This window comes from Ochotona princeps, chromosome 7 (genome assembly GCF_030435755.1).
Source record: "Ochotona princeps isolate mOchPri1 chromosome 7, mOchPri1.hap1, whole genome shotgun sequence".
Taxonomy (NCBI): Eukaryota; Metazoa; Chordata; class Mammalia; order Lagomorpha; family Ochotonidae; genus Ochotona; species Ochotona princeps.
Window position 1 is genome coordinate 7,753,432 of NC_080838.1, and position 15,438 is coordinate 7,768,869.

The 15,438-nt window shown below is 41.0% G+C and overlaps 1 protein-coding gene and 1 pseudogene across 14 annotated transcripts in view; one reads left to right on the forward strand and one right to left on the reverse strand.

Moving 5' to 3' along the window:
• Positions 1-15,438, forward strand: part of SH3D19 (SH3 domain containing 19) — a 218,617-nt gene that overhangs the window by 102,770 nt on the left and 100,409 nt on the right. The gene's annotated exons all lie outside the window — the stretch shown is intronic.
• Positions 8,902-13,991, reverse strand: LOC101531976 (DEP domain-containing protein 1B-like; annotated as a pseudogene).

Sequence of the window (15,438 nt, forward strand, 5' to 3'; positions counted from 1 at the left end):
AGCTGCCGGGATTAGAACCAGCGCCCATATGGGATCCCGGGGCGTTCAAGGCGAGGACTTTAGCTGCTAGGCCACGCCGCTGGGCCCCATATCAAATGTTTGATCTTATATGAGGAAATAATTTACAAAGGCAAAAAAAAAAAAAAAAGAAGAAGATGGCAAAGCAAAGAAACTCAAGTTTGCTTCTCAAAAGTTGCCATTTAGCACCCGGTGTGGTAGCCTAGCAGCTACAGTCCTCGCCTCGCATGCATCAGGATTCCATATGGGTGCCAGTTCTAATCCCACTGGCCCTGCTTCCCATCCAGCTCCCTGCTTGTGACCTGGGAAAGCAGTCAAGGATGGCCCAAAGCCTTGGGGCCCCCGTACCCACATGGGAGACCCAGAGGAGGCTCCTGGCTCCTGACTTCAGATTGGTGCAGCCCTGGCCGTTGAGGCCACTCAGGGAGTGAATCAGCAGACCGAAGGTCTTTCCTCTCTGTCTCTCCTCTTTAGTGTATCTGACTTTCCAATAAAAATGAAATAAATCTTTTCAAAAAATTTATCATTTGAAGAGCAGGCATTTGGTGTAGCACTTTGAGATGCTTGATATTCTTCTGTACCTGTATGTAGCAGAGATCAACAGGCCAAAGTATGGCCTGCCTCCTCTGTGTGTAAGTAAAGTGGTTTTTGTCTGTTTTTTATTTATTTGAAAGTCAGAGTTACACAGAGAGTGGAAGAGAGAGAGATGTTTCTTCTGCTGATTCACTCCCCATATGATAGCACCAGCAGGGGCTGGGCCAGGTTGAAGCCAGGAGTTTGGAGCATCTTCCAAATCTCCCACATTGGCTCGTCCTCTGCTGCTTTCCTAGGTGTATGAGAAGGGAGCTGGATCGGAAGTGGAGCAGGTCTGGAACCAGCGGCCATATGGAATATATGCATTGCAGAAGGCAGCTTTACCCACTATTCTAGAATGTAGGAACTCAGTCATTCCCGTGTATCTATATATTGTTTCTGACTGTTTTTGCATTATAACATGATTGTTTCCAACCAGGGACTACGACCAAAGAGAAGCAATCTATCACCTATTGTATTTTTATGTGATACCTGTATGATGAAAGTATAAGAAGGTGATGAGTAGTGAACTTAGGATATTGACTATGAGAGGATGAGCTCAGGAAAGGATCTGCAGGGAGCATCAAGTATTATCCATATTGCTTTATTTCAAAAACGTATTTATTTGAAAGCAGAGTTGCAGAGGGAGGGATAGGGAGTGACAGATCTTCTGTCCACTGGTTTACTCCTCATATAGCTACAATGGCTGGGACCGGGCCAGGCCAGAACCCAGGACCAGGAGCGTCTTCTGGGCCTCCTCCTGCATGGATGCAGGCTTCTAGCTACTTAGGCCATCTTCTGCTGCTTTCTCAGACTCAAATAACAGGGAGCTGGATCCAAAGTGGGGTAGCCAGGACTTGAACCACCACCCATATGGGATACTGATGCCACAGGCAGCAGCTTCACCCACTAAGTCACAGTACAGGTCCCTGCTTTATTTTTTAAGCTAAGTGAAAGTTTTCGGTGTTATCTAGACTTCTTTTTTTTTTTTTAATTTTTTTTTAAGGATTTTATTATTATTGGAAAGCTGGATATACAGAGAGGAGGAGAGACAGAGAGGAAAATCTTCCGTCCGATGTTTCACTCCCCAAGTGAGCCACACGGGCCGGTGCGCGCCGATCCGATGCCGGGAACCAGGAACCTCTTCCGGGTATCTAGACTTCTTTTAAAACCCTAGAAATTGTTGTAATTTTAAAATGTTTAAATATCTACTTAAAATATTCGATAATATTTAGAGTAAATGAAGCGATGTTTGTGTCCATAGTATGGATATATATATATGTATATTTCTTTTTTTAAGAGTTATTTTATTTTCATTGCAAAGTCAGATATACAGAGAGGAGGAGAGACAGAGAGGAAGATCTTCCATCCGATGATTCATTCCCCAAGTGAACGCAATGGCTGGTACTGCGCCGATCCAGAGCCAAGAGCCAGGAGTCATGAGCTTCTTCCTGGTCTCCCATGCGGGTGCAGGGTCCCAAGGCTTTGGGCCGTCCTCGACTGCTTTCCCAGGCCACAAGAAGGAAGGTGGATGGGAAGTGGAGCTCCGGGATTAGAACCGGCGCCCATATGGGATCCCGGGACGTTCAAAGAGAGGACTTTAGCCACTAGGCCTCGGCGCCGGGCCCCTATATTTCTGTGAACGTGTCCTTTTCATCTAAGATTATTTAGAAAGTTTTGCCATGTCAGTTTCTACTTGGTCATTTTTTTAAACTATTGCATGAACTTTTCCATTGTAGCTATATTATAATTTATCCAGCAATCTCTTATTAACAGTATTTAGATAGTTTCCATGTCATTACAGTTAGAAATAATGCTACAGTACACATTCCTATGTTTTATATCTGTCTATATATGTGTCAGAAAACCTTTGGCTTTTTTTTTCTTCCAAGATGGACTTTCTTCTTAAATTTCCAATCTGATTCACAATTATTGAAGGTGTTAAAATATATACACCCCACAGGTCTGTTTACTTACTGAAGTCTCAGGTAGCTTCGTGATGGTTTGGTGTGCTCCAGGTTCAGTGAGATCATGACACCCTCCTTCTGAACACACACATAATAATCAGTATTTCTTTATTTATAAATGTGGCCTGAAATGGCTCCTCACACAGGGAGGGACTCAGACTTAATCTGCAGAATATTTATAAGACAGAATTCTGTACAATTAGAATTAATAGTTGGTAATGTTGAAATCAATGAATGTAACAGGGTGTTGAATCAGCCCTGTTGCTCTTAGAAAAATGTTGAGGATTTTATTTTGGCATTTTGCCATCACCAAATTACGGTTTAAATAAATGAGCTAAAAGCAAAAGATTTAACTCCTTTCTGCTCTCCTCCTTTCTAAATATGTCTATTAAAATGCCATGTTCTGCTGGGCTTAGTTTAACTACTGTAAATTCTGTAATATTTCCCTGCCCATATGTTTTGCTTCTTGTACCTCTATAAACTATAGCTTGTGTGTAATTACTTTCTGGCATTATGATTCCTAAGTTATAAGAGAAACATTACTTTTGCTGTAGCATCTGTAATGCTATCAACAAGATGAAAAATTAAAGTGTATACAGATTTTGTGCAAAAAAAAAGATCCTTTTGCAATGGAGATGTCAAAGGAGTATTAACATTGTATTCCAGCCTACTGAGAATATATATTGTGGTATGTTGTTGCGGCTTTAAGAAACATAACTTTAGCATCTGCCACTAGTGTGATGAAAATGAGAATAAAACATTTATATGGTCTATCAGCCGGTGAATGACAAATTTGAATCAGTTAACCTACCACTGCTAGAGTATTTGCTCTGCAGGCTTCTCTAAAGTTGTTTCAAATTAAGCTATCAGCAGGGAGCTGAGGCTGGTACAGCAGCTGGTCCCATGTTTGTTACCTACTTTCACAGAAGAGGGGCCTGCAGTGGTCATTTTTCAGTGGTACAGGAAACCCTGGCGCTCCTGGCTCCTACATTTATTCCTTCTAATTCTTTCCCCTCTCCCTGATGTCATATTTTGTATTAACTCTTTAAGTGTCTACAGTATAATTGGAAAAAAGTCATTTGTTCAGTTACACAGAATGTGCTTTCGAGAGCCTTTAGCCGAGTGAACTTTGCATTTTTGTGACTCAGCTCAGTGTGTCCTTAGGTTATGGTGTTATTTTAACTAATAAATATCCTGGGATAGCTGCACTTTAAATTTTTATTTAAATGTTTTCCTTTACTGCCACAGCATGTATCACATTCTTTAAATGTGTTGTTTAGTACTAAAAACCAAAAAGTGTTTTAATTCCTGGAAGAATATTATTCTGAACAGAATTAGTTAAAAAAATATATATCATTCAGTTGCCCAGTCACCTCCCTTCTCTTATCAGCAAGCTGTTATTGATCGGAAATCAATCCTGTCTTTATAGGTATATCCTCCTGGAAACCAGAAGTGAGTTGTATTCCTGATGATATAATTTCAGGGTTGATTGGAAACTCCTTTGTGTAATAAATCAGAGCATTCATTTCTGCCCTGTAACTAACACGTTTTTGCTTCCTCTGACTCATTCTAGCTGAGGGCTGACTCCAGAGAGGCAGTGTGCACCTGTCCTTTTGCACGTGCCCCAGGATTAAGGCATGCTGAGGCAAGTGTGTGATTCCCCCTCCTTTGGGGCAGGTGGATCAATCAAAAATCAGTACCCTTGATAATTAAGGAAATCAAAAAACAAAAGTGTCCACTGTCTGAAGGCTTCAGAGTAACATTGTGTCTAAAATCCAAACATCTTCTGTAATCTTGTTACCTCCAGATAATAGCAACTTTGGCAGCTGTCTTGAACAAGCAGTGGTCCAAGGATCACAGGCAGGATATAAAACTAAGCATCATCCATTATCCAGTAGATTTTGTAGTAAATTATGAAAAGAAACTTCAGGTATAGAAAGTTCTTGTAAATAGACTGCACTCTCCAAAAATTTTCCACGTGACAGATTGTTACCATTAGCACTATTGCTCTTAGAAAAAAGTGAAATTATATGTTCAAATTATAAAACAAAACTAATTTATTACAGAAAATTTTGAAGAGAATTCTAAAAAAGTAAATCATCCATAATCTCAACCACAGGTAGCTACTGTTATATTTTGATGCTTTTTTCCTGGTTTTTGTTTTCTCAAATAGATATCTTTTAACATACTCATGAAAATGTTCAGAAATGGTTATTCTCATTTCATTATATCATGAACATTTTCTTGTTTCAGTGAATATTCTTTAAAATTATTAAAATTTTGACTACAAAGGAATATGCTTACTATATATTACAAAGGCTTACTGTAAAATGTTTGTAAAAATACCAAAATAGAAAACAAAATTGAAGTCACTGATAGTCCAGTGGTAACCACTGTAAGGTATATTGATGATTTTATGTTTTTTTTTTCTGTGTATTTTTACTGATGGTTCACCCCAAAATGACATAAATGGCCAAAACTTGGCATGTCCAAAGCCGGGAGCCTTGCACTCTCTTTGGGTCTCCCACATAGATCCAAGGAATTAACCTGGGAGGGCCATCTTCTACTGCTTTCTCAAGCCATAAGCAGGGAACTGGATTGGAAGTGGAACAGCTGGGACTAGAATTGGTGCCCGTATGGTATGACGGTATTCCTGGCAGAATCTTCACAAACTGTGCCATGTTACTGGCCTCTAAAGAGTTAGAGTTAGAGTTAGAGGGGGGAAAAGAGAGAGAGTGAGTGAGAGAGAAATTTTGTCAGAATGTGAGTCTTCAGTCTCTCATTCATGCCCAAAATGACTAAAACTGGGCCAGTCCAAATCTGGCCTCTATTGATTTTTCCTAGCTGCAGGTTAATGTCATGAATAGATGTATTCAGACATTTTCAACTTCCAGTGTTTTCCACATATGATGGGTTTATTGAGACAACTCCCAGCCCCTTTATAGTTAAGGAGCATCTGTCTATACTAACACACTTCCTTAAAGTTCTTTCGTACAATTAGGGTATATTTTGAAGATCCCCTGTTGCCCTCTGTTACTTATGGATGGACCCAAGGTTGGGGGGCGGGAACCAGTAGGAATATCGTTTCTATAAGTTTGGAGTTAAACTTAGCTCATTAGAATGATCAGTTTCTTGGGTAAGGTATTGATGTACAGAAGTTCCATATCAGAGTATTGATTTGATTCTGGCTCCTCCTCTTCCATTCTGGTTTCCTGTTAATGTGCCTGGAAAGGTAGCTGATGGCCTAAGTACTTGAGTTCTAGCTACCAACAAGGAGACCCCGATGAAGCTCGTGACTTCAGTCTGGCCCAGTTCTTGTTTTAGGCACTTGGGAAATGTCCCAGAGATAAAAAGCAATAGCAGCAACTGCAAAACAATCTCTGTGTGTGTCTTTAAAATAAATTTTTTTAAATGGATAACCAGGGGCTAATGGCAGTGGTTAAACTGCTGCCTGCCTGTAGCACCAGCATTCCCATACAAGTGCTGGTTTGAGTCCTGGCTGCTTTCAGTGCAGCTTGCTGTTAACATGCCTGGGTCTCTGCCATTCATGTGCGAGACCTGGAAGAAGCTCCTGGCTCTGGCCATTGTGGCCACCTGGGGAGTAAACCAGAACTACTTTCTAAGTGGGTTTTGTATGGGTCCACTGCCACTGGCACTCCACGGTTGTAGGGATTTTCAGAGAACTTCCAAGGGCATTAAGGAGTCAGGTCACCTAGTAGAAGCATAGACAACTACTACATATCCCTGAAACTTGTATTTAAAAATCAGGACTGTTTGTGTTCTAATTTGAAGAACTTTTAGAATGATTTATAACGAATAAGAAAAAAAAAATACTCAGGGAACCAGGCCCAAATTTGGAACTGAATTTCCTTGGGTGAGTTTCTAATTTTCTTACCCCAGTTTCCCTAGGTATAAATGGGGCTGATTATAGTAGGTGTCTGTTAGGGTAATTATGAGGATTAGTTGGTTGCCCATCAATCAGAGGTCAACCAGAGGAACAGAAACTAGTAGATGTGTATTAAGAGCTTCGTTGCGAGTAATTATTAGTTTTGTTGTGGCTGATAGGTAAGTTACAAACCATAGGGCAGGTCACAGTGAAGGGCAGGCTGGAACTCTTAGACCAAAGCTGCTGTGCATAGGTGCTGTTTGTTGTCATTAGTGAGGCCTCTGCTTGGCTTTGTTATTTTAATGTGAATTTACCTATTTGAAAGGCAGAACATCAGAGAAATGGAGATGGAATGATTTTCCATCCATTTCATCCACTCTTTGAATAGCTGCAACAGACAGAGCCGGGTCAGGTGAAACTATGAGCCCGGAACTCCACCTACGTCCCCCAGGTATGTGGCAGGGACCCACCTGGGCCTATCCTCTGTTGCCATCCCAGGCTCATTAACAAGAAGCAAGTGAGCCTGGACTCATCAAAGGTCTGTTTGGGATACCCGTGTTGTAGGTGGCACCCTGCTCTACCAACAGTGCCTGCTCCTAACCCTGCTCAAAAGGCCTTTTCAGCTGATTAAATCAGACCCACCCAGATTTTCTGCCATCCTTAAAATCAACTAATTATAGACTTTTAGCCAATTTTTAAAGACTTATTTATTTTCATTAGGCAGATTTACAGAGAGAAGGAGAGACAAAAATCTTCCACTGGTTCACTCCCCAAGTGGCCACAGATGATGGAGCTTAGCTGATCCAAAGCCATTAGCCAGGATCTGCTTCTGGGTCTTCCATGCAGGTGCAAGAACCCAAGACTTTGGGGCCATCCTCTACTGCTTTCCCAGGACACGAGCAGGGAGCTGGGTGGGAAGTGCAGCAGCTGTGATACAAACTAGTGCCCATATGGGATACCAGCACATGGAAGATGAGGATTTAGCCACTGAACTATCATGCCGGGCCCAGAGCCAATTCTACAACTTAAAAGTTAGTGTTTGAGTAACTGGGGAAATGATCTAGACAAATTGACATGTAAAATTGAACATCAGTTTCTCTGAACCTCAGGAAATCAGACTAAACTCATTAAGAACTTAGTTTCAGTGTTGTGTTCTTTAAGTTTCTGTAACTCACAAGTTCTTATACATGCTTGATATTTTTCGTCTTGTTCTAAGTAACTGTACAGTTGAATTATTGATGGTTCAGGTTGAGGCTAGGGCGTCTGGTCAGGGCAGGAGCATAGACACTGAGCTGGGAGTGTCTGTTCTTAACACCTCATGCTACCCCTCCTTGCTTGCACGCTTCCCACGTGTACCCTGCTTTGTGTGGACTGGTCAAGTCTGCGATTGTCAGCAAGTGATCCTACAGGCTGTTAACATACTGACACGATATTATTTTTGGCTTCTTGGAGAAAAAAAATGCAGATGTGGTCTAATACTAGTGCTAACTTTTGTTCACATAGCAGATTAGATTCCTTAGGAGAAATTAACTGCATTGTTTTCAGTATAATCCTAACCTCCTGTCAATCATATAGCTTGTCCTCTTTTTTTAATAGTTATTTATTTATTTATTTAATTGAAAGGCAGATATATAGACAGAAAGAGAGACAGAGAAAAACATCTTCTGTTTACTGGTTTACTCCATAAGTGGTTGCAACACAGCAGCTAAGGTGATCTGAAGCTAGGAGCTTCTTCCACGTCTCCCACGTGGGTGCAGGGTCCCAAGACTTTGGGCCATCCTCCACTGCTTTCCCAGGACACAAGCAGGGAGCTGGATGGGAAGCAGTGCTGCCGGTATTAGAACCGGCACCCATATGGGATCCTGGAGCATGCAAGGCAAGGATTTAGCCACTAGCCTATCACACCATGTCCTATAGCTTGTCCTATAGCTCTGCAGAAAAAGACAAACCACTCAGAAATAAAAAAGCTAATTGGAAGAAAGCCTGATAGTTCTGATTGGGATACTTCTTGGAGGCCTTAAGTTTCAAGGCTCTTAGCAGCCACTCTGAAACAGTTCGTGTAATTGATCTAATTGTGAATATTCTTGAGAACTGTATTTCAACTTTTGGTTTGTTTCCATATCTTTCAATAATGATGGTGTAGACCAACCAACTGCTGCCGGCTTCTCGGAGAAGTGCCTCTGAAGCCCTGAACCCCGCTGAAGGATAAGCACCTCTGGTCAGGTTGCCACATTTTCCTGCCCTCTTTGGCCATATTGGGTAGACCTCAATGGGCAGCTTTCCCTCTACACCACAACCCCAGTCCCTAAACATTCCCATTTACATATACTCTTGGCATCTTGTATTTTATGATTGAATTCCAGAAGTAGTGAAAGTTTTGATAATCTTCAAGATACCTCCCCTTGCTCCCACAATTGTTTCTTTTTCAGTGGAAAAAGACAAGTTCTCAGAATTTCTTTATAATTGATTCACAGTAAACACATGAGGGGGCTTTCCAGCAAGGCTGCCACTGGCTCTATGTGCTTTTCGACATTCAAACTCTTCTGGACTAATTTGACAACAAAATGATGGGGCAGATAAAGTGATGTCCGAATCAGCTGGTATTTTATCTGCCCTCTTCGTAGATGAGCCACACGCTCCTCTAAAGAGGTCTGCAAAGCTAGGGACCTTCAGAATCTCGTGGTCATTGTCCATTAGAAACGTTACCAGGGCCTGGCGCCGTGGCCTAGCGGCTAAAGTCCTCGCCTTGAACGCCCTGGGATCCCATATGGGCGCCGGTTCTAATCCCGGCAGCTCCACTTCCCATCCAGCTCCCTGCTTGTGGCCTGGAAAAGCAGTCGAGGACGGCCCAATGCTTTGGGACCCTTCACCCGCATGGGAGACCCAGAAGAGGTTCCTGGTTCCTGGCTTCGGATCGGCGCGCACCGGCCCGTTGCGGCTCACTTGGGGAGTGAATCATCAGACGGAAGATCTTCCTCTCTGTCTCTCCTCCTCTCTGTATATCTGACTGTAATGAAATAAATAAATCTTTAAAAAAAAAAAAGAAAGAAAGAAACGTTACCAACCTAGCAGCCAGTAACTCATCCAAGTCCACTTCATCCTTGGAGCACAAGATGCAGCGGGAAAATGTACCATGAGCATCCTCGTGCCCAAGCCGTCACACAGTGCCGGCATCTCCTGGTTGAGGCAGATCCTAGCCGTCACCTTCACCCTCCTGTTCTCAGGAGGCAGAAGAGGCTACAGATCTGAAATGCTTCAACCATCATTAGCTCTCTCTGCAGCAAGCCTAATATTTTGACAAAAGCATAAAAAAGGTGAAAATGTAAGTAAAGGCTCCTTCAAGTGACCATAGTAATCTGCTATGGTTTTAAATACATCCTTTTCAGATCCCAAGTATGTGGGCTGTTTCAAATCTGAACAGTTGGGCCAATTTGCTAGGTGCTTCATAGGTGACAGTACCCAGTAAGGAACTTCTTTTGACTTGTTATTGAGGACAACTACTCCCTGCTTGCTGATGCTGTATATGTTATGTTATCGAGGACAACTACTCCCTGCTTGCTGATGCTGTATATGTTATGTATGATGAACTTCACATTGACAAGTTGATGTCTAAAACATCTTCCAAGAAGTCAAGACTAAGGATTTTCTGTAAATAGGACAGTGTCATGGACTTCCAAATTTCTTCCACATTGGCCTCTGTCAGCTCTCTGTGGTGGACCCGTTGGCAAGCCGGCACCTCTCCAATAGTGATGCTGTGACATTTGTATCACATCTCGGAATTCATCACGAACAGCCTCCCTGGGATATTCTCTTGTGAAATGCCTGGTGGAGGAACATTCCACTGTGGGAATTTAATAACATCTTTTTGGTATGGGTGCTGTTTTGGATATGGTTTCAGAGATGAGGAAGGAAGAAACTAGCTTGGTGGCCCAGTATGGTCCCAGACCCACAATGCGGTGTGCTCCATGGCTCAGCACAAAGAGGTGGCCTCGGTCGCAACAGCCAGTGGCCCCCTGACAGAGGTTTTGATGCTCTCAGGAAAACGGCTGTCATTTATTGTTGTACTAGTCCATGTAGGTGATTTTTTTTTCTAGCACAATCCATGATCTCTTATAAAATCTGCTTTTTACAGTTTATTTATATGATCAGAATCGTTTAAAAATACAATGTGAAATATGTAGCATATTAATGTAAGATAAGAATGGAGAGCTGCGTGTAGGCTATATGGTAATTTGACGGTCTTCTAAAATTAAAAGCTTAACAAAATCCTTTCTCCAAAATATATATACAAAATTAGTGTGGTAAATAAATTACAGCAATTCTATAGCAATAGGCTGAACTCTGTCATCAAATATTATATAATAAAATGATCAAGGCTGCATTTGAATTACTTCTGTAAGAGCAAATAATTGTTCTTTTTTTTTTTTTAAAGATTTTTTTATTATTATTGGAAAGCCAGGATATACAGAGAGGAGGAGAGACAGAGAGGAAGATCCTCCATCCGATGTTTCACTCCCCAAGTGAGCCACAACGGGCCTATGCGCGCCGATCCGAAGCCGGGAACCAGGAACCCCTTCCGGGTCTCCCACGCGGGTGCAGGGTCCCAAAGCTTTAGGCCATCCTCGACTGCTTTCCCAGGCCACAAGCAGGGAGCTGGATGGGAAGTGGAGCTGCCGGGATTAGAACCGGCGCCCATATGGGATCCCGGGGCTTTCAAGGCGAGGACTTTAGCCGCTAGGCCACGCCGCCGGCCCGAAAATAATTGTTCTTAATAGAAAGTTTTAGTTTGAAAACAAATATCTCCAATGGATGTTAGAATAAAACATAAATACCAAATGTTTCTGTTAACTTTTCTCTCTGTTGTTGTGGGTTTTGTTTTCTTTTGTTTGCATTTTATGTTGAAGGTAGAGAGATAAAGATCTTCCATCTGCTGGTTCACTCGTCATATGCCCACAATAGCCCTGTTTGGGCTGGGCCAAGGCCAAGAACCAGAAACTCAGTACAGGTCCTGGATGTGAGGAGCAGGTGGTCTGCATTAGCAGGAGGCTGACATTGAGGAGAGCTGGGTCTTGAATGAGTCTGTATGATAGAGGCTGCAGGAGTCTGAGCAGCATCACAGCTGCCTCTCTGGATGTTAACCCTTACATTATGATTTGAAAACTGGAACTGTTGCAAACATTTTCACACCCAAGTGTTCAAAACAGGCAAATAAACAAAAGGTTGCTTTCTTCCTTTGGCACATTTTTATCTAGTACACAGATCACCTTGTTTTATAGTTTATAATGATAAATTTATGAGTCTGTCACCACCCCAAAACCCACCTCCTGGGTTGAAAAAGGTCTTCAGGCCTTTCAAGTGACCTCAAGCACTTTCAAGTGACCTAGAAACAACTTAGAATCTTAAGACCTCTAGAAATTCATTCCTTCTAAAAACTTCTTGCAAAATCAGTAAGCTGAAGACAACCTCCTGGTTCGTATTTGTGAATTATCTTCACATACTGCTGTCTCCTGAGGCTGCAACAGTCTAGTAGCTCTGCCACCCCAGTGTCCAGATAATGTTCAACATTAGCTGACTCTGGGAAAGGATCTGCTGTTGACAATGGACTTGTGGTACTGATGGTTGTTATGCTAGACTGGCCTGTCACAGGCGTTCCATCTTTTTTTTTTTTTTTTTTTTTGGTCCTTTGATGTCCAAGTTCTGGCCCTTGAGCATAAGGTAGAATGGGGAGTAAAGCTTCCAAGCAAGTCTTAAATTCTACCAATAACAGTTATGCTTGTTTTTATTCTTTTGTCTCTCCTCTTAAATCCTGTTAAAGATTTTGGCAGAATCCCAGATACCGTCTACTACAGTTCAGTAGAGATTTAAAACAGCTATACCTGTATATTTTGGGAAAGTGTGGCTCTGGTTTTACTTAGAGTGTGTTTGGAAACAAAATATCCACCTGTACCATATAGCAGCTCTGAATGTGTTTGGAAAGGCCCTCATGGCCCTACCACACCATCCATAAAACAGACGTAATATTTGGTACACAGTTAGCTAGAACCTAGATATAAAGGGAATTACTGATCAATATGTCCTATTTTTAAAAGTAATTTTGTAAAGAAACAAATCAGTCCACTTGTCCATCAGTGTAGTTCTATATTCATTTCAATTACTTTCTAATAGGACTTCTTGTAACAGGAAGTACCATGGACCAGGAAACAATTAGCATAGTTTATAGACACTCTTCTACCATAACCACTGGTTGCGGGTGTGAGTAGGATGAGCTTGAGTATTAGTGGAAGTTCTAATTGTTACTGGACTGTCCTACCAAGTCAGTTCTAAAAATGTGACTCTGGACTAGCTGGGAGAATCAAAAGAGGTAAATGTTTGGCAAAGAGGTAAATGTTACTATTTATGTCTGCACAGTCTTGCCACAGTTTTTTTAATATTTGATTTTCACCCTGTAAGTTGTATTTCATCTGAGTTGGCATTTTAAAAATAAGTCTATGTGAGTATGATGTTACCTAATTATTTGAGAGGCAGAAAAAGGGAGAGAGGGAGAATGGAAAGGCTGTGGGGAGAGCCATAGCAAGAGCGAGCATTCCCACTCATTGGATCTAATTCCGAGTATTCTCAGCCCCCAGGGCTGAGCTCTGAATTAAAGTTCATGGGGGGAGTCTAGCACTTGGGACATCACTTGCTGCCTTATAGGGCTTGCATTTGCAGGAAGTTTGAATCAGGAAGAGACATAGAATTCAAACTGAGGCTGTGATAATAGCATGTAAGTATTTTTTTTTAAATCTCTATTTCATCTGTTAACCTCATTGTTGAGTGTTTCCTCTGTTGTACAGGAGCTTCTTAGTTTGGTGTAATCCCATTTGTTTTTGCCTTTGTTGCCTGTACTGCTGCGGTTTTATCCAGGAAATTGTTCCCTATGCCAGTGTCTTACAGTGTTTCCCCTGTTTTTCTCTAGTAACTTGATGGTTCCAGGTCTGAGACTTAGGTCCCTGACCCATTGTGAGTTGATTTTCATGTAAGCTGTAATGTATGGGTCTTGTTTCATATGCCCACACACATAGATTAAATTTTCCCAGCATCCTTTGTTGATACTATCCTTTGTCCAGGGATTGACTTTTAGCTCCCTTGTCAAAGATTTGTTGATTGTAGCTGCATAGATTAATTCCTGGGGTTACTATTCCATTCATTGATCTCTATGTCTTTTTTTGTGCCAATCCTAGCTATTTTGATTGTAACTGCCCTGTAGTATGCCTTGGCATCTCTTATTGTAATGCTTCCGGCTTTGTTGTTTTTAGCTTTAGCTACTTAGTCTGATAAGAATGTCAGGATTGCATAGATATTTTGATCATATTAATTATTTCAATCCACAAACATAGAAGATTTTTCTCTTTTTGTGTCTTCTATTTCTTTCTTGAATGTTTTACAATTTTCATCATAGAGATCTTTTCTATACTTTGTTAAATTTATGCCAACATATTTACATATTTTATGGCTATTATAAATGAGAATGATCTTACAAGTTCTTTATTGGCTGTGGCATTGTCCATGTATACAAAAGCTATTGACTTTTGTATATTGATTTTACATCCCACAACTTGACCAAATTGTCTTATGAGTTCCTATAGTCTCTTGGTGGAGTCTTTTGGTTTCCTTACATATGGGATCATGTCATTTGCAAAGAGGAATAATTGACTTCCTGCTTTCCAGTTTGTATTCCTTTGATTTCATTTACTGGCCTGTTGGTTCTGGCTAAAACTTGGAGAACTATATTGAACAGCAGTGGTGAGAGTGGATGTCCTTGTCTGGTTCCAGATCTTAGCGGACTTGCTCCCAACTTTTCCCCTTTCTGCATGGTGCTGGCTGTGGGTTTGTCAGAAGTTACCTTGATTATGTTGAAAAATATTCCCTTCTATACCCAGCTTGATTAGGATTTTTATCATAAAAGGATGCTGTGTTTTATCAAATGCTTTTTCTGAATCTACTGAGATAATTATATGATTTTTTTCATTTTTTTAAATATTGTGTATCATATTTGTTGATTTGAGGATGTTGAACCATACTCAAGATAAATCCCACTTGGTCCAGGTAAGTGATCTTTCTGATGTGTTGTTGGATTCGATCAACTAGCCTTTTGTTGAGGGCTTTTGCATCTGTGTTCAAGAGGGATATTGGCCTGTAGTTCTCTTTCTTTGTTGTATATCTTTCTAGTTTTGGAATTAATAATGCTGGCCTTATAGGAATTTGGAAAGATTGTTTCTCTTTGAGTTGTTTATTCAAGTTTGAGAAGAATTAGTTCTTCTTTAAAAGTTTGGTAGAACTCAGTAGTGAAACCACCAGCCCTGAATTTTTCTTTGTTGAGAGGATCCTACTGATTCAATCTCTTGTGATTATTGCTCTGTTTACATTTTTTTCTTAGCACACTGTTCGTGTTCAGAAAATCTTTCCATTCTTTAAAAATACTGATCTGTTTATTTGAAAGCAAGAAACACAGAGAGAATGATCTTTCCCCTACAGGTTCACTCTGCAGATGGCTGCAACAGCCAGGATTGGGCCAGGACAAAGCCTGGAGCCAGGAGCTTCCTCCAGCTCTCCCACATGAGGGGCAGACTTACGCAGTCTTCTACTTACTGATTTCTGTCATTAGCAGCAAACTGGATCAGAGCTGGATTTCTAGAACATTGGGGATGATGCTAAGTTGCTTGTAGAGGCTTTGCCTGCTACATCACAATGCTAGATTTTGTAATGTGTTGACAGATAGCTTTTTGATTTTTTTTTAAATTTTGGTCTTCCCTGCTCTTTTTTTTTTTTTTTCTGATTGGTTAGTTGATTCTGTGGTATATCGATTTTTTTTTTCCAAAAAACTAGCTCTTCATTTCACAGATACTTTGTATCATTTGTCTGATGTTAGGATGGCTACTTCTGTTCTTTTCTGCATTCCCTTACCATGGAGTGTCATTTTCTGTCCTTTCAGTTTCAGTTTTTGTGTATCTTTCT